The 21,689-nt window shown below is 34.7% G+C and overlaps 1 protein-coding gene across 2 annotated transcripts in view; it reads left to right on the top strand.

Annotated features, from left to right (window-relative positions):
- The window catches only part of LOC111514684 (D-2-hydroxyglutaric acid dehydrogenase), a 183,898-nt gene that overhangs the window by 34,535 nt on the left and 127,674 nt on the right, over positions 1 to 21,689 (top strand). The window contains exon 1 of one of the 2 annotated variants that reach the window (XM_074174055.1): positions 8,126 to 8,262. The exons of the other annotated variant lie outside the window; for it this stretch is intronic. The gene's annotated coding sequence lies outside the window, so the exon portion shown is untranslated. Of the gene's footprint in view, positions 1 to 8,125; positions 8,263 to 21,689 lie in introns of those variants that run through there. 2 annotated transcript variants of the gene reach the window in all.

Below are 21,689 nucleotides of genomic sequence, written 5' to 3'. Positions count from 1 at the left end.
GGTCCGTCGGTAAAGTGTTGGTATTATACGCATAAAGTTACAGGCATGAATGCCAGCTTATTTAAAACCTAAACAAACACAAACAACTGTTTGCAACATTTTCACATACCTCCCAAAACCCCGGTTTTCGTTGATAAGGACCGGGTTGCAGCGGTTCCAGGCTATCATTGTTAATGCAGTAGAATGTATTTCTAAATATTTAGATGACAGTACATCTCTGTAAAGGAGATTCGTCAGAAAATCATTAAAAGATGCTTTGGGGCAATATAATCATCAAGGAATTTATTGATGAGGTGGTCACCTTTATGTTTATCATTTGTATAATTATTTGGTTCAAATAATTATACAAATTATACAAATATTTGGTTCAAATAATTATCGAACTACATAAGATTTCACTTTTCCACAGATTAAAAAATAGAAACCTATTGAATATATCACTAAATTTGACATTTTATTACAAGAAAAAGTATTCGAATTTTACATTAGCTTTTATAAGAAAGTGAATACTTACATATTATGCATTTACCAGGTCACCATTGTCAAACCCTCTTATTTTTATTAACGAACTGGATTCATAGTCTAGTTCACAGGTACTTTTTTTGTAACATTTTTCAACCCTGTCCAAAAATTACGACCAAGGTGTCATTCGATTCGTATATTTGCATAGAAAGTTCAAGGAAAGATCCGAAAACGCGCCGATAAAAATTACAAAAGTTATAAACAATTAAGTGAAAAAAAATTGAGCTTTAGTTTTTTCTTAATATCTCGAAAAATTTTCAAAATTTTGGAAACTTGAAAAAATATTTGAAAAGATCGATGAATTTGCGTAAAAAAAGTCCCGACTCCCGAAACTGTATCTCGATTATTTATAATATTTATAGAGCCCTGAAAATAGAGCCAGAAGCGGGTACTCTGGCTTCCGCGCGCCTTTCGTCACTCTGACATAAAAACAAAAAAATATTTAAACATATTAAATGTAAATATTAAGGAATGAAAAAATTCATGTAATGTTGGGATACATCAATAAACAATAATCCGCAGTCAAAAAATTTTTATCCCAATTTTAACGTTAATTATAAATTTGTTTATTAATAACTTTTTCTGAATTGAAAGTTAATATAAAAATCCCTATAATTATTAAACTAAAACCCTGGCATTTTTTTCCTTTGGTGAAAATATCCTGAATAGGCAAATCAATAGGCAAAAAATAGATTATCGTTGCCAAAATGAAAAAATTGTTATTTTCTATTTTTTTTATTGACAATTGAAAATTATAATTTTATGAAAAATACATTACAAATTTTTTTTTCTAATTTTTTATTGTTTCAATGTCTCATGGCTAAAAACTACTTAATAATATATTAATTTGTATGTATTTTTTAAAATTTATTCTATTTCTTATAAAACTTTTAATATTGTGATACCTTGATACTTGTCTTTTTCATTCGCTCCTTCGCCTTTATAATTATATAATTATAATAACTTTTAAACTATTGCAGTTATGACGAATATGCTTCAGATTGCTATAGATTATATTTGCAGTAACTCAGATACAAAGATAATCACATGTTCGGTTGTATCTGAGGCCTCTCTGACCATAAAGCTGTATTCTGCATACCAGGTAACATCAATTCAAAATGTAAAAATTAGAAATTAAGATATGGTAGGCTATTCACTGACTCCATTTGAAATTTCAGCAAACAAATTGGGAATCAACTACAGTAGTAAAAGAAAGTTTTCAAGTTTTCCACAATGAACCCCTTGAAATTTTCAATAATATTTTTGCCATTCGAAAGATCAAAAACAAACAAAAGAAGCAATGACTTACAAAAGGATTGCAAAATTTTGCGAGAAATTTGAGATCTTTGCATTATATCAGAAACTATACAAATTCCGATTTTTTTCATAATTACTACAATAAGTACAGATCAGTATATCGAAAGATTATAAAGCTAGCAAAGTTGGAAGATAGTAAATTAACTTTTAGGAAAGAATTCCAGAAAGAAAATAAATTTGGAGTTGAATTCGGACACATTAAATGAGTACCATTCTTCAGTTGCAGATGAATTGTCAAGAAATTTAACCGTAGCCTATGATCCACTAATAAATCTAGCAAACTCTCATATTAAAAAAAAAACGTTACATCATCTTCCAGATGATGCCCTGAACCAACTTAGTATCTCTAATAAATGAATCCTTCAAAGAAGGCATATTTTCGCCTTTTCTCAAAACATCAATTGTCATACCGATCTATGAAGGTAGTGATGTGAGCTCTCCCATATATTTTAGACCCATTTCTCTCATTCCCACGTTAGCGATAACCATCGAAAGACCACATTACGATGACCGATTTTCTCCATTTTTCACAAATTCACTGAAAACTTTCGCTATTGATGGCTGCCAAACAAATATTAAACAACGCAGCGTCTTCAAACTTGAAACAATCTATATAGAATGTGTTTCAAGTTTGTGTTTCTGATAAAGCGACATTTTTGAAACAGTTGAAAATCATTCTGATGCCTATTACAGCCTGAGTGCATATTTCTTCCCACGTTTTTCCAACAAAATAAGTGATATCTGTGTCATCGGCAAATGCCGTTTTTTCACCATTTAAATTATACATTTTGAAAATGTTCTTCTTATATTAGAAATAAGATGGGTCCCAATACAGTTCCTTGGAGTACGCCCCGGGTAACTATTAGTGGGTCGCTGAGAGGGTCATTTACCTTGGAAAATTTGTGTTCTATTCGTCGAATTGTCCTCAAATATTTCTAAAGTAACACCCCTCACACCAGTGTCAGCTATACGTTGAAGGAGTACATTATCAACAATATCAAATGCCTTGGCCAAACCCAAAAAGACAGGCATTTTTGTTGGTTTGATCTACAGATCTACAGAAAACTGCGTTTTCTGTAGATCTGTTTTCCATAAAAACCATATGGATTAGAATAGATTGACTATATCTATCCGAGTAGATGCTTTTTAGAATGTCATTTATTGACAGCATAAAGAATCGAGCTTTAGGATGTAGTAAATAGATCCCCAGATGTTTGTAAAATGGTCTCATTTTCATTAGAGTAAAAACGCATACATGGTCAACCGTATTAGATACTCTATTGCCAAAATATTAGCTTTGGTGAAGCGATCTATGTCTGTGACTCTAGCAGGTCATATACAGTATGTAAATTGTCATTTAATTCGATTCTCAAACTGACTTTTTGTATGTCTTCAAACAATCGAAGTTGGGTATCTATATGGTTACTGAAGGACCTTGCAACATGATTGTTATTTTTTCTTTTTCATATTTTGATTATTTTAGATATTTTGAAAGCGAAAATAGATAGTAATATTGAGTAGGGTTTTTACACTCTTTTATATCGTTGATGTTTACTAGGTACTGTTGACCGTCGTATAGTGGCATGTTTTATATCAGAACGAGTGGTTGGTAGGTTATGTAATAACTGTGACTAATAAATAAAACACTCAAATAATCAATCAACGAATGAGTATCTCCAATTGGATGATACGAATATTGATGAACTGTTTGAAGTTTTTAGTGACATAAGGAATAAATCAACATCTGGTTATGATGAAGTTTCAATCAAAATTATTGAAAATCTTTCAATGGAGGCGCTAAAAACTCTTGTATCACTACAAATGGCAGGTTTCCATCCTATCCAAAATTGTCGATAGTGATTCCTTTATATAAAAGTGAAGATGGTCCTGTAAGTTATCGACCAATATCTCTCATCCCTACTATTGCAAAAATAATTAGAAAACTAGTTAAGAAAAGACTCAATAAATTTCTCCTTCTCGATAACAGTATAGGGAAAATCAATTTGGATTCCAGAGCATCAAGAGCACACATGATGGAATATTCTCCTTCCAATATGAATGCTGGAGATGCTGCTGCAGTACTGTTTAGTGACCTTACAAAAGTATTTGACTGCGTTGATCATAAAATACTGCTACGTAAGCTAAAAATCTCTGGATGTAGAGAAATAACACTACGGTGGTTGAGTTGCATCTCAATGGTCGCAGTCAGATTGTAAAAATGACTAAATGTTCAAACAGTATTGAAATGAATACTGGTGTACCTCAGGGATCGGATGTCGGTCCCATATTGTTCCTGTTGTATATTAACGATTTGATGAACATTAGTATATCTGGAACATTCACTCTTTTCGCTGAAGACACCACTATATTGTGACAAAGTAAAAGTATAGATATACAAAATGAGACAATAGCTCATGATATACAAAAAATTAAGCCTTGGGTGATTCCAATCTACTCTCCCGTAATATTTCTAAAACAAATATTATGACTTTCAAATGTTCATTTCAGAATTTATCTGAGCGGTGTCATTGAGAACAGGGAGTGTACTAATTTTCTGGGACTGTATATAGACGGCGGATTGAAATTTGACACTCAAATCTGAAAGAAGAAAAGCAAAAGTTCCACCTGCTGTTATACAGTGAGAGTTATTGCTAGAGAACTGCGGGAGCTTATACTGCGAAAACAGCATATCACGCTTTGGCAGAGTACGGTATACCTTTTTGGAGTGTTTGTAGCCTCAATTTGCTGGAGTCTGTAATTTGTAATACAGAAGAGGGCTATACGATACTTGTGTAAAGCTGAACCTCGTGACCCATGCAGGTAACTGTTTATAGATAGAAAAAAATTGACGGTTGTAGCTATTTTTATTCTGGAGACGGTGTGTTTGATTAAAAAACATGTGATGGAACTTGAGATTGCCCAACACAACTCGTCAGAGCATACAAAACAATTTGAAATTACCCATCCCTCTGGTCAAGAATTTCTTATTTTACAATGGTGTGTAGATGTTTAACCATCTGCCGATTAACTAAAGAGACAATATTGATGTTATCAATCAATTTTGAGTAGTAGACCTTATTACAGTTTGACTGAGTTCTATACCGATCATTTTCAACCTAGAATATTTAATGTGTATGTATGTTTCAACCATTGTTTGTGTTTTCTATTCAGTGTTTTTTTTATACTTTAGTTTACATTATATTTTATCAGGTATGTAAAAGCATTATTGAAGTAAAAAAAGAAAGAAATTATGAAACAACAACAAAAATTAATTGGCGCTCCGGGACGACTCGATTGATTTCAGTGGCGCATTTGCTTTTTCAGCTGCAGGAAAACCCGTAAAAACCTGCAGCACTACATCATCCAAAGATCTTGATCTGCCAATGACCTCTCCATCATAGAATAAAATGTAGGGTGTCTCCAGAGGCTCCAATAAATTCAATACATCGCCAGAACACTTAGTGACACGACTATCGTCAAACTTAAACCAGTCCGTTTCTCTTTGAATCAAATCAAATCAAATTTATTCATCATTTTTGATACAAGAATGTATATATGACACGTCACATTTTACAAAAGATATTTTATCTAATATCACTTATATCAATAACAACACATGTTACACAAAAATATTATTTTCATATTCTTTCAGGGAATAAAAACAACTTGTTACCAAAAAGTCTTTGACTTTTGGATATTTTTAAAAATGGCAATAATTTTTTTTAGATCGCTTTAGGAAAAAAAAAGTTGACGGGTGATTATTAAACGAATGTAACTTACAACAAAATTTATTAAATGGTCAAAAATACTGAGTGTGCATATAAGCAAAACTAAAAAAAATATGGCTCTTCTTTGGCACCCCGAAAAAAAATCATAATACAAAAAAAATTGGAATCAGTACAAAGTATGACCTCCACGCTGGTTTATTACGGCCCTACATCTGTCGTGCATCGACAAAATGAGATTGTCAATGTCTTGTTGAGGTACATTTACCCATTCAGCGATTAAAAGCTCTCTCAATTGAAATGCTGTGTGAATGTTCCCCATATGCGGAGTAATTCTTCGTTGAAGCATGTCCCACACATGCTCGAAGGGATTCAGGTCCGGTGATTGTGCTGGCATGGCAATACATCAACTCTTTCGTTGATGAGCCAGTCAGTCACTAGACGCGCGACATGTGGACGAGCATTATCGTGCATTAAGTGGAAGTTTTCATCAACAGCACCAGCAAACGGACGCACGATAAGTAGAAGAATGGTGTCGATGTACTGTCGAGCTGTGAGGGAGCGATTTGGAAAAACGAGATCGATTCTGCCGCCGATCATGATTCCGCCCCATAGCATTACTGTACCACCTCTGTATATGTGACCGTGATTGCCTCTCGACAAAGGTGGACATCTAAGTCTCCTTCTGTTGTGGAGATCTGCTTCATGCAGTTGATTTCTGATAGTATCACGACCAATGGTTACCTGGTGCGTCTGCTGCAACACGTTAACCAATTCAGGTCTGTGATTGTCGGTTGTCTTCTTGCGGTTAAGACCAAAAATCGGTCTGGTAGTAGCGCGTCCTCGCCCTGGATGTTGTTCGGCTGGACTGCCAGTTTCACGGAAACGCCGCCACAATCGACTGATAACACTTTGGGAGACCCCCAAACGAGGAGCTACATCATTTTGTCGCATGCCACCTTGAAGAAGCCCTACAGCTCTATTCATCTCAGCCAATGGTAAGTAAGCCATGTTAAAACACAATATTTCCAGTTTAATTGCTGAGCAAGAACTGCATAGAATGTACAAACTCGACACTTTCAGATTATTCATTTTAGCCGAAAACCTACAGTTTGTAAGAAACTTGATAAAAGATTAGTTACCGTTTTTGCAGGCTTTGTTCAACCCATAGAAATCTACAGGGTGGTCGAGTGTACCAATTTAATCGAAATTAAACGACCTCATGCATTTATTTTTATGATATTTAGTATGTTATAAAAATATCCCTAGACTTTTCCGATGTGTGTATTTTGCCCCGGTATAAAGTGGCGAAGTCGTTTCTTCGTCTCGTTTGATGAGAGTGAATTTCCTCATTTCTTGTTAGCAAATGGGAATGTACATGAACGTAGCTTAATATTTTGTAAAGATGGTAATGTGAAAATTTTTGTGTCTTTGAATGTCTTCTTACAAAATTCTGTGTATTTGAGATCAAAAATTAGTCTAACGATCCGTTTTTGCATTATAAATATTCTATTTATTTCTGATGAGTGCCCCCAAATGATAATATTTATATTACGCTTAGAAAACACTAGACCATAATATATATCCAAGAGATTATGTCTCAAAAAATTTGATTTCATTGTTAAGAAGGCAAAATAGGTTTTTTTCAGAGAAGTGAACAAGTAGGTATTCGATGTGATTATTGAAAGACAATTTATTGTCAATTTGTGTTCCAAGGAATTTTGTATATTTTGTAAAGTATAAAGTATTTATAATAATAATGATAAACCACGGTCAACAACTCGATAAACTTCGACACAAGAAGTAAACTGTTTTTTAGTGAAAATTAATGTAGGTACTAGAATATATAATTCTAGTAATATTTATATAATTTAAAACTTTTTTATAATGCACCACACTTACATACACTTGACAATTTCCCCGTATTTTCATTGATTGTCAGATTTAACACTGTTGTGTATTGAGGTAGATAGACTGAAATAAACTTTCACCAGCTGCATATTACGTAAAATATTTTCCAACGCAACTGATTGTTCAAAACCGAATTACAACCTCCGACAACAATGAAGTCGGAACGAAACGTTTGTGAAATACCTGGAATAAATTATGTTGGATAACATTCTGTTCGCATTTGCGCAGAGTAAACACTTTTGGCGAATACGACGTCTCTGCAAAAAAAAATGTCAGCCATAGTACAACGTTACGTTGTATCAACTGGAAAGGTGATAAAATAATCTACAAATAACTGATGTGCAAGCGAAAAAAACCCTAACGTACGCTCTTCCAAAGAACGCCTACTTATTAACTAATCAAAAGCGCGCTAACTTATTCGCAAGATGGATTCTGCGTGTTGTATCCCATTTGTTAGACAATTATTATTCGACAAGTATGCAAAAATGTGAGTCCTAAATTTTAGACAGGTCAGAAAAAGTCGGCGTCGTCTAGACTCTACTATGCGCGATTAGAATGTTACTAGCGTTTCGCTAGGCGCCATGAGAGCGCACAGTCTAACTTCAATGGAAGAGAAACTCAAGCGACCACACCCGTCAGACGAGTTCCCTCCGAAAATGGACTCGCCCGGGCTTAACACGTCCCCTTTCTGAACGGTTTCCGTTCATGGCTGTCTCGATTTCCAGCTGTGAGAAGTAAACTGTGTCTTTACTCACTGTTTTTGGTGCTTTTCTCTGTGGAAAACGGGGTAAGTAATCCTCTGGCTATATCTACACAACACAAGTTCGTAACGCACTATTTTAAGATTTCACGAATAAGTTTTTTAACTTGGAGAGTCTAGGTAACTTACGCGAGACTGGTCCGTGTCTTTGCCCTGTAAAAAGACCCTCTTGGTGAAGATTAAAACGGATTTTGATTGGTGGGGCTCGGTAACCAGTAGGGTCTACGTACGTTGGATAACTATGGGCGGGAACTCGAGAAGCCAACTCTGCAGGAGGGGATGCAAGAGGGGAGATATTTCAATTGTTCAGTGGCGCCCTAGTAGGTGGTTCGCCATTCATAAAGGTGGATGAATTAAAGATTCAAAATGGATAACTCAAAAGATTAGTGCACGCCTCTAAATTGGTATTGCATAAGGACAACTTTCACTGTTAGTAACAAACAGTTACGAATGTTATTCAAAAATTGCAGTTGCCACTATTAAAAGAGGACACAGTTCTTCACAAATCCAAACAGTGTAACAAAGTAAACAGTTTGATTGATATTTCATATAAGTAGAGCACTGAATAACTCGAGTACCTACTTAGTTTTCAGAAAAACTGTTATTTGTTGATATGACTAGTCTTTCTTATCAAACACTTATTATTCGTCCTAGTACTTGGGAAAGATTTAGATGTAGATACTCTCTTATCAATCGATAAATGAAATTGAAATATCATCCCTGTTCTTTGGTTTCATGATGTATGAAAGAGTGGATGAAGTAAATTTAGGGAATTTCTTTCTTAATAATTTTTCAAATATTCTTTCAATGTCTACATCATTTAAATGTGATTCAAAAATTTCAAAACTCAATAAAAGTGAAGATCTCAAAGATATTTTATTTTTATATTTCTTATAAAACTTTTATTTTTTATTACTTTCGAGTAAGTACCATCTAAGCCACAATAAACCCTTGCGGGTCGAATGGACCCACTCACTTTGAACCTAAGTACCAACCAAATCACTACATAACCATTTACTTGAGTTTTCATGCTGTAGCTGTAGATAATACCTATCGTATATCAATAGCTGTTATATATCCAGTAACAATTTAAAGATTACTAGAATTTCGAAACAGAATAAAGGTACACGGTCTTTGAATTTGTCTCATCATAATCCAATAAGACGCTTCATTAGAAAACTGTTGGCAAAAATGTTAGTTTTAACATAATAACTTCCACTAGACGTAAACCTAACACCTGTCCTTATACGCACCAAACTATATCCATCCAACAAAAGAAGGAACCCAAACACTGATAAATGCAAGGTCACCACGCATATCTGCATCTATTGGGTAAGAAACTGATACTTTGTGTCCCTACACTCCATCTGAAAAATTTTCCTATACCCAGCTGCATATTATTGAAAAAAAAATCGGTCATTCCTTAGTGCGACTCTGTTCAAGCAGCCTTGTCTGGAGATCACGTGCACTATGCACGATTATGTTTTGGAGCACTATGTTGTTTGGTTGGACAGGTTGAAATCTCTTTTCGTCAAAACAAATGTCAACTCCATCAGCCTCATTAGAAAACTAATGTCTTGTTAAAAACATGTGAGTAGAATTGGAAAAAAAACCTTTTGACTTTCTTATTATTATTTTTCCATCATTATGCAGGAAAAAGCCATGAGATTTTCCCCTTTCCTAAGAACACTGGGTGAAAATATTCACTTTTAAATCATATCTATAAAAATAGTGTTTTTTGCTTTCAAAATTAAATATTTCGAAAGCAACATAAAAATGATACATTTCCCATAATTCTCATCCAAGATGCAGGAAATACCACTATCACCTAACTTCAATTCCTTTGAAGTAAGAAATAAACTTTCAAGAGGAAGATCTTGAAGATGATCACTTGGTGATCGAAACACATGTCGAGGTGTTAAAATAACGGTTTGATGTTGGGAAAAAACTCCAGTAACATTTCGTGGAATCTGTAACGATGATGTATGAATAGATGCTATATGCATCATGGTTTCGGTACTCCAAATTGTTGTATTCCTAATTGAAGTTACATATGCATAGTAGCACTCAAAACTACTGAATGGTCCAGGAACGATAAAAGTTAATGATCACAAATAGATACTGAGAAGCAGCAGACATGATAAAGGAACCTTTTTCCAAACCCCCAGTAAGCAAAGATCTCTCTGATGGAAAATTATAGTTACAAATAATTTGAAGTCAAATGAATACTCCAAAACGTAATCAGTGTCCCATCAGACTATAATTACTCGATTGTCCATTCAGTGAAATGCACTGATTTTTGTAGTGCTCTCGTAGACTTAAATAACATTTTTAGCTTCTTATCTAATAACTTCTGTTCTGTTTTGTGTTCAATAATAGGTACAATGACATTCATATTGTCATCGACTCATATAAAATAGAAAACTTCCCGCTTTATTATTCAATGCGTCGTTTTGAGTTTTTAATAGGTGCGTTGTTTGGGGCAACGGTTTCCATTTGATATGGATCAAGAAATCTTTTTGAGAACAAAAAAAGCAGCGTTGACTAGTAGTAAGCTCTACACGGGACGAAAAGAAAATACCTACTTTATAGTTATTTTTTACTATGTTCAGATCTAAATGGAGAATATAACTAATCGTCTTTACTTCATCATTGGAAATAAACATAAGCCTCTGTAGTTATATAAACTTCAACAAGTGAGCGTAATAGAAATTCTTCAACTGTCTCTGATTCTCTAACATTGTCCCACTTTGTGCACCAGGGAAAAGCAACATGTGGATACAGGTTCACAGCGACATATGTGAAGTCCAGTTGTTTTGTGATTGTGATTGAAGGGACTAAGTCGTTTGATAAGAGTAGGTACAGAGGGTTGATTATGTGCAAAAAGACGATTAAGGAGACGTGTACCTTTCTCTTTCTGTACCTCTTGAAGTATTATAGGATGTGTAATACACCCTTTCATATCAGTTTTTTTATTCCACATACACGTAGTTCTACAAATGGAAGAGTCCTTAAACAGTGAAGTCCAAACAATAGTCACAGTCCGTCGCTCTTTGTGAAATCAAACTGTACCAAACCACTTGAACACTTTCCGTGAAAGTATCCATAAAAGAGATACACATCTCCAACCTTTCTTCGATGTTCTAGACTATCAAGGTTGCAAATAATATTCGAGTCTCCAATCAGGCGGATGGCTTTTTTCCGGATGGAATTCAGCAGCTTCAGGGTATGCTTAGGAGCGGAGCTCCATACATGAGAACAATACTCCAAAGAAGGTCAGATCTAAGCTTTATAAAGCAACAAAAGTTGCTGAGGTGTGTCCAGTTTTCTGCTTCAGAACAGTGTTCCAAGCTTTTGAGAAGCAGCTTTTGCAATTCCAACGACATGATTGTGCCAAGAACTATTGGTGTCTATTCCAACCCCCCAACAAACTTATCGGAGTCTATCCTGACAATAATATATCCAGTTCGGAGACATTAATCTTTTTGGAGAAAACCGATGCCTGGCTCTTCAAGGCATTGAATTGAACCGGGTTATTGTCACCCCAATTCGAAATCACCTCTAGATCCTCAAGATATGCAACCTCCTGCTGCCGGTGAAGATGTGCCTCCGTAGTCGACGTCCTGGAATCCAAATGGAATGACGAGACAAGTGTGCTGTCGTCAGCAAAGCAATATATTGGATTCTTGCTTTTTTTCCAATAAGCTTCAACAATGTGAACAAAATACTCAGCAGAATCATGTTTCTATTTGGTGATAGTGTCTAGAATAGTAACACTTCCCATTAAACAGTTGATTTTGTTTTGTTGACATATTATTTTTGAATTTGCACACACATACACATCTACTTCCTGTCTTGGCAACTCTCTGTAGGTATTATTTTGTTTTAATCGCAGATTTTTTGAGTACCTTCGAGAGTATATTTCATTGGATACATTTTTCGAAACAGATATTAAATAGATTACATTGTTGTAGATTTCTTGATGGGGACTTTAAAAGTTTCTGTGTATTCTAATTTGTCTTTCATTTGAGTTTTTTAGAGCCTAAATTTTCATTAAATGAAACCTCTGAAATTCAATCTGAAACAACATCTCCATACAATCAATAATTTAAGCGGTGACTCGCAAAGGGCTGATATCAGTTTCATTTCAAAGAAAACACACTTAAAGAAAAATCAGCAAGCAGACAACTGCTCAATTTAAACCCAGCTAAATGTCAGTGTTAAAATTTCCAAATATCTCCACCATTATGACCCTTCCGAGAATCTCCGTCACTGTGACAGAGAGTGGGGCGTTGCGACCAATAGTTGCCGGTGTGGCAACAGATGTTTGGAGTCCCCCAGATATGGATCCAAGCGTACGCCCGAGCATGGCTGTTGATCCTGCGACGCTTGCGCGTTTTGTCCTGCGGAGACTGATTGGAGCGCCCGATCGCTCTGGAGTCACGAGCGACTTCTGCGAGATAACTGACCAGGGATTCACAGTCTAAACGCTTATCGGGAGTAAATGGAATATTACTCGTGTCTTAGACTAGCCACAACGGTTATGTTTTGTGTGACAGAAAGAACGTAGCTGACGTGTATGTTCTCTTTTATTGTTATCTGCTAATGGCTGATTGAGATGATTGGGCGTGAGAGATTGTTGGCTTTTCATAATGTCACAAACGCAAATTACTTGACGTGTTTTGACCACTCCCGCACAAATCTGAGTTATGATATCAGCCTATAAGAAAATAGCATAGCTCTATTTCAGTATGTGGATTTGCTCACTGTGATGATGGTCTGACAGGAATTTATATTTATATCAACTTGATGTCTAGATAGACTCTATTTTCAATGTTAAAATTAAATATTGTTTCAATAAATTGATGGATCTAGCCGTTGAAACGTGGTAGGAAATCATAATGAAAAAAAGAGAATTGAAACTTTCAATGTTCTTTACCACTTTTATTTGTAACAGACAGTCATAAATTAGCGGCTTACAGTTCAATGCTGCACAGAGCACTTTTACTGCCTTTGTCTGCTAACAATCTAGCTAGGGAAATTGATATAATTACAGAGATAGGTCATAATAATGGTTTCAACGCAGATACTATACAGAAATTAGTCAGAAAACAAAGTCGTAAATTCACTTACAGATTAATATATCGCCAGATCAGAAATCAAGTAATGAGTAACTCTAACATATTTTGGTAAAAGAACAGAGATAATTGCGGGTTTTTTCAGAAAAAAACATAGTGCAAGTAGCATTCAGACCACATGCAAGGTTATCTCATTTCCTTTTCAATGCCAAAGATAAGGTGGACAAGTTGGAGAAATCTGGAGTTTATAAGCCTGAGTGTCCAAGTGTCCGGAGTGTAATAGTGTTTATGTCGAAAGACGTGTCCAGGTGTTAGAAATAACGATTTGGTGTTGGGGAAAAACTCCAGTAATATTCATTACTACACCAAAGGTTCCAAACAGTGCATCACATAATTCAGGTACTCAATCAAGCTAAGGCCCTCTATTATTACCTACAGTGGTGAAGGGCTATATGTATCTGTAGAGAAGGGAGGGGGAGTGTGAACCCACCGCACTTAGTCCACATATATTCCATTGTATATCCTCCCGAGGAGTTATCCTCCTAGGTCATCGTCCATCCTGTTCTTTCCAAGAAGGTGAACAGGTCACTGTTCACACAAACTGCATAGAGGTGTGTCCACTAGCTCCATATTATGGAGGTGTTTCCTTAGTTGACAGTGGCCAGTCAGAAATCCTACTGTTAAGCCTGGATATCGCCAGATATTTCTTCGGCGCCAGCTTCCCAGGGTCGCCAGGGTTTGATTTCATCCCATCTCTTTAGGGATTGAGCATAGGTGTGACGTTTGGCTAATTCCGCAATTGTCGAAGTCATCAGGCCGGAGGTGGCACTGGCTCATAAAATTCTTAGTCCAGCCGCTTCCTTGGCTGAAGAGTCGGCAATGCGATTACCTTTACTCCTGTCGTGCCCTTTGACCCACCTCAGGATAACACTCTAGTACTAGCCCTGAGATTACACCATATAAGGGTTAATCTAATATGTCTTGGCACAATCATGTCGCTGGAATTGCAACCATAAAACTGTAGGAACTTCAGCAACTTTCAATGCTTTATAAAACTCAGATAAGACCTTCTTTGGAGTATTGTTCACAAGTATGGATCCCCTTCTATTGATACTTTCAAGGAAAGTGTTCAAGTGACTTGGCACATTTGGTTCTACCAAGAGCGGTACATATCAGATGTACGCGACGGACTGTGGCTGCTCATCGTTTTGAGATTCAACTTGGTACACCTCGAACTTTACTGTTTGAGAACTCTTCAATTTGGAGGACTCCATCTATGTGGAATGAACTTCCTGAGAACGTTTCTCCAAGTGAATTTGATCTCCAGCGATTCATATCCAACGTGAATCACTACTTTCGCACATCACCGCTCCAAGAGCGCCTTACGGAATTTCCTGTAGAGCTTGTGTTTTGTCCTTAAAAAAAAAGGATAAATCCATTCAAAGAAAGCACTGTTTCCGAACTGTAACAGTTTTCTTGACGCGCGTTTCACCTATCAAGTTGACGTCTTCAGGATATGAAGTACGAAGTCTGTAAGGTAGATGTTATAATTACAAGTATAAGTACATTCGATTAGCGATTTTAATTTTTTTATTGGTACACTCGTCTTGAGCATATGTTCACAGTTTCAGCTGTTTAGCATGTTTAGTTTGTTGATGAGAAGAATGAAAGTTGAAAGTATTTTGCGTGTTCAGCGATTTTCAGCAATCAAAATTATAGATAAAAAAATTTGCCTTAAATTTTGCGTAAAAAATTGAATTAAGTGCCCGAAAATATTTGAAGTGTTGACAGTGACATACGTTTATTGTACTCTGAGTCAGAAAAATGTTAAAAGTGAACCACTTTTCACAGAAGGTCGAGAAGATGTGAATGACGGCGCTCGCCTTGGACGCCCCATCACATCAACAACCGATGGAAAAGTTGGGAAATTGAAGAAAATTGTTATGAGAATCGTCGAATCACTAGCAGAGATGTTGCTGAGGATGTTGGCATATCGTTTGGCTAATGCCATGCAATTTTTTCGTAAATTTTAGTCATGAAGCGTGTAGTAGCAAAGTTCGTTCCAACATTGCTGAATTTTGACAAAAAAAACGTGCATGAGCATCGCTCAGGAATTGTTGAATGACGTCAATGGCGATTCAGATTTGCCTAAAAGGGTCATAACTAGTGACGAATCATAGGTATATGGTTATGACATCCAATCGCATCAATGGCAGAGCCCAAGAGAGCCAAAACCAAGAAAACCACGCCAATTATTAAATGTCAAGATTTTGCTCATTATTTTTTTCGATTACCTTGGCGTAGTCCATCAGGAGTTGTTGCCACATGGTCAATAAAGAGTATTATCTTGAAGTTTTGCCCCGTTTGCGAGAAGCATTATTTATTTATTTATTTTCAGTGGAATACAAAACGGGACAAACCCAAAAAGAGTATTCACAAATGATGAGGTGAAAATAACAATAATTGATTTGAATATTAATACAGTTTAGTGCAAATTACAATAGTTAGATATAAAAATGGTGATTGTATATGAACGTTCGAGAGATGTGGTGAAGGTTACGAGGGAATTAGAAAAAATGTCAATTTCTATTAATTTGGATATAGTACTTACATCACCTATTTAGAGAAGAATTCAAATAGTAATTAGTTTTACTTTGATTTGTCCGGAATGAATATAACCCTGTGGTATTATACAGAGGTACATTATTCAAAAGTTGATTCAATATAAAACTGCTGGCCAAACAATTATTTATTATTTTATATAGGAAATTAATATCAGCTATTTGGCATTTATCCGCCAAAGATATCAGATTGAGTTGTATTTCAATTTGTAATGGATCTTCGAAATTATGAAAGAATTTTCTATTGATATAGGTGACGAATTTGCTTTGTTTAGATTCAAGTCTTTCAATATACGAGACGAAGAAAACCTCCGGTAGTGTGGAAAAATAATTAATATCATTCGCATCACGATAATGCATCTGCTCACTTGTCATTGCCTGATCGAAATTTTTAGGCCTAAAACAACAACGTAATCATGTGTTAGCCACCATATTTACCAGATTTGGTCCCCTGCGACTTTTTCCTGTTCCCAAGATTGAACAGACCGATGAAAGAACGACGTTTTGCGACGGTTGAGAAGGTAAAAACCGAATTTTTAGAGGGCTCAAGGACACACCAAAAAGTACGTATCAGAACTGCTTCCAGGATTGGAAAAAACGCTTGCACAAGTGTATTTCATCTAGGGGAGACTATTTTGAAAGGGACAAAATAGAAATTGATGAATAAGTAAACATTTTTTGACAAAAATCATAATTTAGGCGCCTCATTTTTTGAGCTGACCTCGTACAACGTACAACAGCATCCTGGAAAGAATGTTCAACATACTACTGTGTCAAGGATAATGTCGAAATTCAGAGAAACAGGATCCGTAGCAAATCAATTCAAGAAAAAGCACACTCCAAGTAAATATGATGAGGGCAAACGAGCATAACCGATATTATAAAAAATACCGATTACAAGAGAGAAAGTGTTAGAAAAAATGTATTAAAGAATAAATTTTGGCCTTACAAGCCAAAATTTATTAACACATTAAAAGAACGAGATTTTGATGTTCGTTTGGGGTTTTCATTCTGGTTTCAAGGAGAGAGAGAAGAAAATGTAAAGTTTCCGTATAAAATTTTATGGACAGATGAGGCAAAGTTCTCTTTAAATGGAACGGTAAATTCTCAAAATTGCCGATGGTGGGCCCAAGAAAATCCAAATTTCACAGTTGAATGTGGTGATCAGTATTCCTTCAAAACTAATGAATGGTGTGGGATACTTAACGATCAAATAATTGAGCCATTTTTCTTTAGGGAAAATTTATCATCCGTCGGTTATCTCAACCTTTCAAATAATGAAGTTAGTGAAGTTTTAGATAATATGCCTTCAAATATTGAATACGACCTATGATATCAGCTTGATGGCGCACCAATACTGTAAAACAGTCCCTCCAACAAATGATCAGAGGCAAAGTTATTGGACGTAACTGGGAACATTATTGGCCACCTAGATCACCCGACTTGACGCCTCTAGACTTTTTCTTGTGGGGTTACTTGAAACAAAAAGTGTATCGAAGTAGACCATTTATTGACATACAACATCTAGAAAATACCATTCGCGAGTGCTGTGCAAATATAAATTCCCGATTTATTAAAAATGCAGTTACAGATGTCAGTAGAAGGACCATAATTTGTATTGAACGTGGAGGACGACATACTGAAATGTAGGCTATAAGTGTTTGACAACCTCATTTAGATCAATAAGTAATTTTTTGTACCCATTTGTATTTTCTATAATATTATTGTTGTTTAAAATTTATAATAATAATAGTGCTATCGAAATTATTTGCATTTTTTTAGTTGCCTCTGCTTTTTCGAAATCAAAGGTTTGTTTAAGAAAATAGCCAAGTGATTGAAACTTTGCACCAGTCATGTTAAAATTTTTATAGCAAATTTTTAATTTCTCTCTAAAAATGTCCGTATAAGTAAACATTTATCAGAAAAGTTAAACTCCATGATGAGTTTGTTATGTATACATGAATTGTTGACAATTAACCGAACTTGGTTTTTTAAAATAAAGGAGATATCTGTCAGAAATAAACAAACCATTAACTTTATCCTAGTTGCATAAAATTTGGCAAATGGATATAAAATTGCCGTAGACACAACTTTTTCAAGTAACTTTTTGTTAAATTCGTTCTAGAAATGCACTTTTTCAATTAAAAAAAAAAAAAGTTGAATTTGTCAAACACTGAACGTCAGTGGGTCGCAGGTGCCCGCATCATTTTAAGTTAAATTAAAAGCACAAACAAGTGCCGAAATTAAACTTCATTGAAACTTTTTGAAAAAAAAGTTTCCCATATGGTGCGCACTTTAATGGTGACACTGTATATTGTTATGTAGTGCTGCGTGAAATTACCTTATATGTTAGAAATGTGATCTATTGTCGTATTTTCTAAAAACGATCTGATGGAGCAAATCTGGTGGAATTTTTGGATTCAGCAGACCCAAATTACCTAGAAACAGAAAAAATCCGGCAGCAAACTGTGTGTTTACCAGTGTTATGAAAAGGGCCTCAGAAAAGTTCGATTGAATAAATCGAGTCATTACCACAGGCACTCATTCGTAAACCCTTACAACTCTTCCATACTTCGAGAGTCTTTAATTTCGATTCATGAACGCTCCGAGGGTATCTCACCCTCTCGTAAAGAAACCAATGCTCTATGATCCCAGGGGCGCGCAAGCGTGCCCCCTCGCCCCGCTGCCCCCGTCACCGATACCGCCGTCATTGGCTTCGCGGTCGCGAATGCGCCCGGCGCCACATCATAACTTGAATGAGTCCGCACGCATCGAGGGGAGACATGTGAACTCCGTCGTCGCTTTTTTATTTTAGTTGAATGAAGGAACTGGGTAGGCGTGGGGTCGTAAGGAGTTCGATTTTGTAGGTCAGCTTCGAGATTGGACGAAATTAATCGCTTCGGAATGCGTCAGGTTGGCGGAAAATTTAATGGGTTCATGGAAGGAGATTTTGCATTCTTCTGTGCAAGTACAAAAGTCACGTGAACGTATGATATAGCCCCTTCATTCCAATTACATTGATATCTTTCAGCAACATTTTTTTCCATCTACCTCTTTCCAGCCCTTCCCAGTCTACTGTTTTCCACTATCTTGCAACTTTTTGCATTCACCTGGGAAAATACAAAAGTCACTTGATCGTATACAGATAGATTCCTTTCAGTTTCGATAACATTGATCTCTTTAAACATTTCTTCTTTTCATCTACCACTTTCCAGCCCTTCCAAGCCTACTACATGGGCTGAAAAGTCTCGGGCCTACACTGTTAAAAATTTTTGTGTAAATTCACATAACATTACGTTGGCCACAAATAACCAACGTAATGTCATGTGAAAATACAACAGTTGTTGTAACGAAGACAGTCCATTATAAATTATGTAGAACAAAAACCGTTGATTTAGTGGAGAATAACACGAGAACTTATGTATTTTCCCATAAATACTAATGAAACAGTAAAATATGAATTGGAATAATTCTGCATGAGTAATGTGATTTTAAATAACTACTACTCTTTTGAGTAAATTTCCTCAAAAGAGACTCAAAATTCTGTGATAGGTAACGCAATTTTGCAGAAAAACTTATGTAATATTCACCTTATTAATAATGTGTTTCCACATTGTATATTTACATTTTCACTGTATTTTTATATTTTCATATATTTCATTGTCATTTCACAATGGACATGTTTCACTTTTGCCTTTATGTTAATTTGAAAGTTAAGTGTTATGTATCACAGGGAAAGTTTTATCAAGCATAGCACTGAAATAAAAGCAAAGTATGTCCCATAAATATTTCTCTTCGATTTATATATAAGAGCATTCCTATTGTTACCATTTACGAATTGAAAATTCCACGTAGGTAGCTACAGCTGCCTTTTTAGTCTAGTTCACATGTACTTTTTTTTGTAACAATTTTCAGCCCTGTCCAAAAATTACGATTCATATTTTTGCCTAGAAAGTTTAAGGAAAGGTCTGAAAACGCGTCGATAAAAATTACAAAAGTTATAAACAATTTAAAAAAAAATCGGGCTTTACTTTTTTCTTAATATTTCGGAAAAGTTTTATAAAAATAAGAATAATTAAAAAAAACACATAGTTTACTTTTATTATAGAACAAAGTATTGAAAAAAAATAATAATTTGTTTATAACAATTTTTTCAAATAAACAATTAAAAAAAGAATAAAAAAAAGTTTTTTTCAAAACTTCAAAGAACAATAGAATTTATGATTGAAAAAAAACCAGTTCCTTAATTTTAATATTTAGTTGCAAAAAACGATTGTTAATTAACGAACACATTTTTTAGCGACAAAGAAATTTTTAAAGATACCAGTTTTTTTTATAAAAGTCATGATTTTTTTCAATTAACATAATGCAAAAAAATTTTTCGAATTGCTTATAAACAATGTATTTGTTTATAATGAATTTATTAACAATAGCTTTCAAAAATAAAAAAAAAATTATTGATTAGTTTTTAGACATGAGACATTGAAACAATAAAACATAAAAAAAATTGTAATGTATTTTTTATAAAATTATAATTTTCAATTGTTAATAAAAAAATAGAAAATAACATTTTTTTTATTTTGGAAACGGTAATCTATTTTTTTGCCTATTCATTTGCCTATTCAGGATATTTTCACCAAAGGAAAAAATTTTTAATAATTATAGGGATTTTTATATTAACTTTCAATTTAGAAAAAGTTATTAATTAACAAATTAATAATTAACGTTAAAATTGGGATAAAAATTTTTTGACTGCGGATTATTGTTTATTGATGTAACCCAACATTACATGAAAATTTTCATTACTTAATATTTACATTTAATATGTTTGAATAATTTTTTTTTGTTTTCATGTCAGAGTGATGAAAAGCGCGCGGAAGCCAGACTACTCGCTTTAATTTCAGGGCTCTGTAAAAATTATAAATAATCGAGATACAGTTTCGGGAGTCGGGACTTTTTTTACACAAATTCATTGGTCTTTTTAAATCTTTTTTCAAATTTCCAAAATTTTGAAAATTTTCCTAGATATTAAGAAAAAACTAAAGCCCCATTTTTTTCACTTAATTGTTTATAACTTTTGTAATTTTTATCGGCGCGTTTTCGGACCTTTCCTTAAACTTTCTAGGCAAAAATACGAATCGAATGACACCTTGGTCGTAATTTTTGGACAGGGCTGAAAAATGTCACCAAAAAGAGCTAAATCGAGTACATGTGAACTAGACTATTTGTGAATCCTAGATCTTCTTACGAAAACCACAGATGTGCGACTGACTTCTGTTGATGACTGCATATAGTTGCGCTTTCGTTTGTAACCATGTAATTGCCCAATCTATGCCATTTGACTACACCATATTGATAAGGGCAAACTAGCCCAAAATACTTTTCTTTTCGAATCCAATTATATGTTATTGTGTGAAGGTCGAATCCAAATATATATTTCAATGTATAACAGAATTGTCATATCTCACTGAGGAATGTGTACATGGACCTGAATCATTTTTTCAAGGAGTTGTTTCATATCAGAATAATATAAGTCAAGAATGTTTACCAAATTTAATAGAATTCAATAAATTAAATTTCAACTAATCTTTGGAACATGAATTTTAATACATACTGAGAAATGAAACATATGGCATCTAACAATAATAACCAACTAGAAAATAAAATTTTAAAAAATTTTGTTGAAAATTAACTAGAATTCAATTCAACATCATCAGTGCAGCATATATTGCATGAACGGCCGTTTTCACACTAG

Source organism: Leptinotarsa decemlineata, unplaced genomic scaffold (assembly GCF_025532065.1).
Source record: "Leptinotarsa decemlineata unplaced genomic scaffold, Ldec_3_MD MMD2_tig00000505_RagTag_RagTag, whole genome shotgun sequence".
Taxonomy (NCBI): Eukaryota; Metazoa; Arthropoda; class Insecta; order Coleoptera; family Chrysomelidae; genus Leptinotarsa; species Leptinotarsa decemlineata.
Note: the sequence above shows the minus strand (reverse complement) of the source record. Positions and strands in the feature narration are given on the sequence as shown.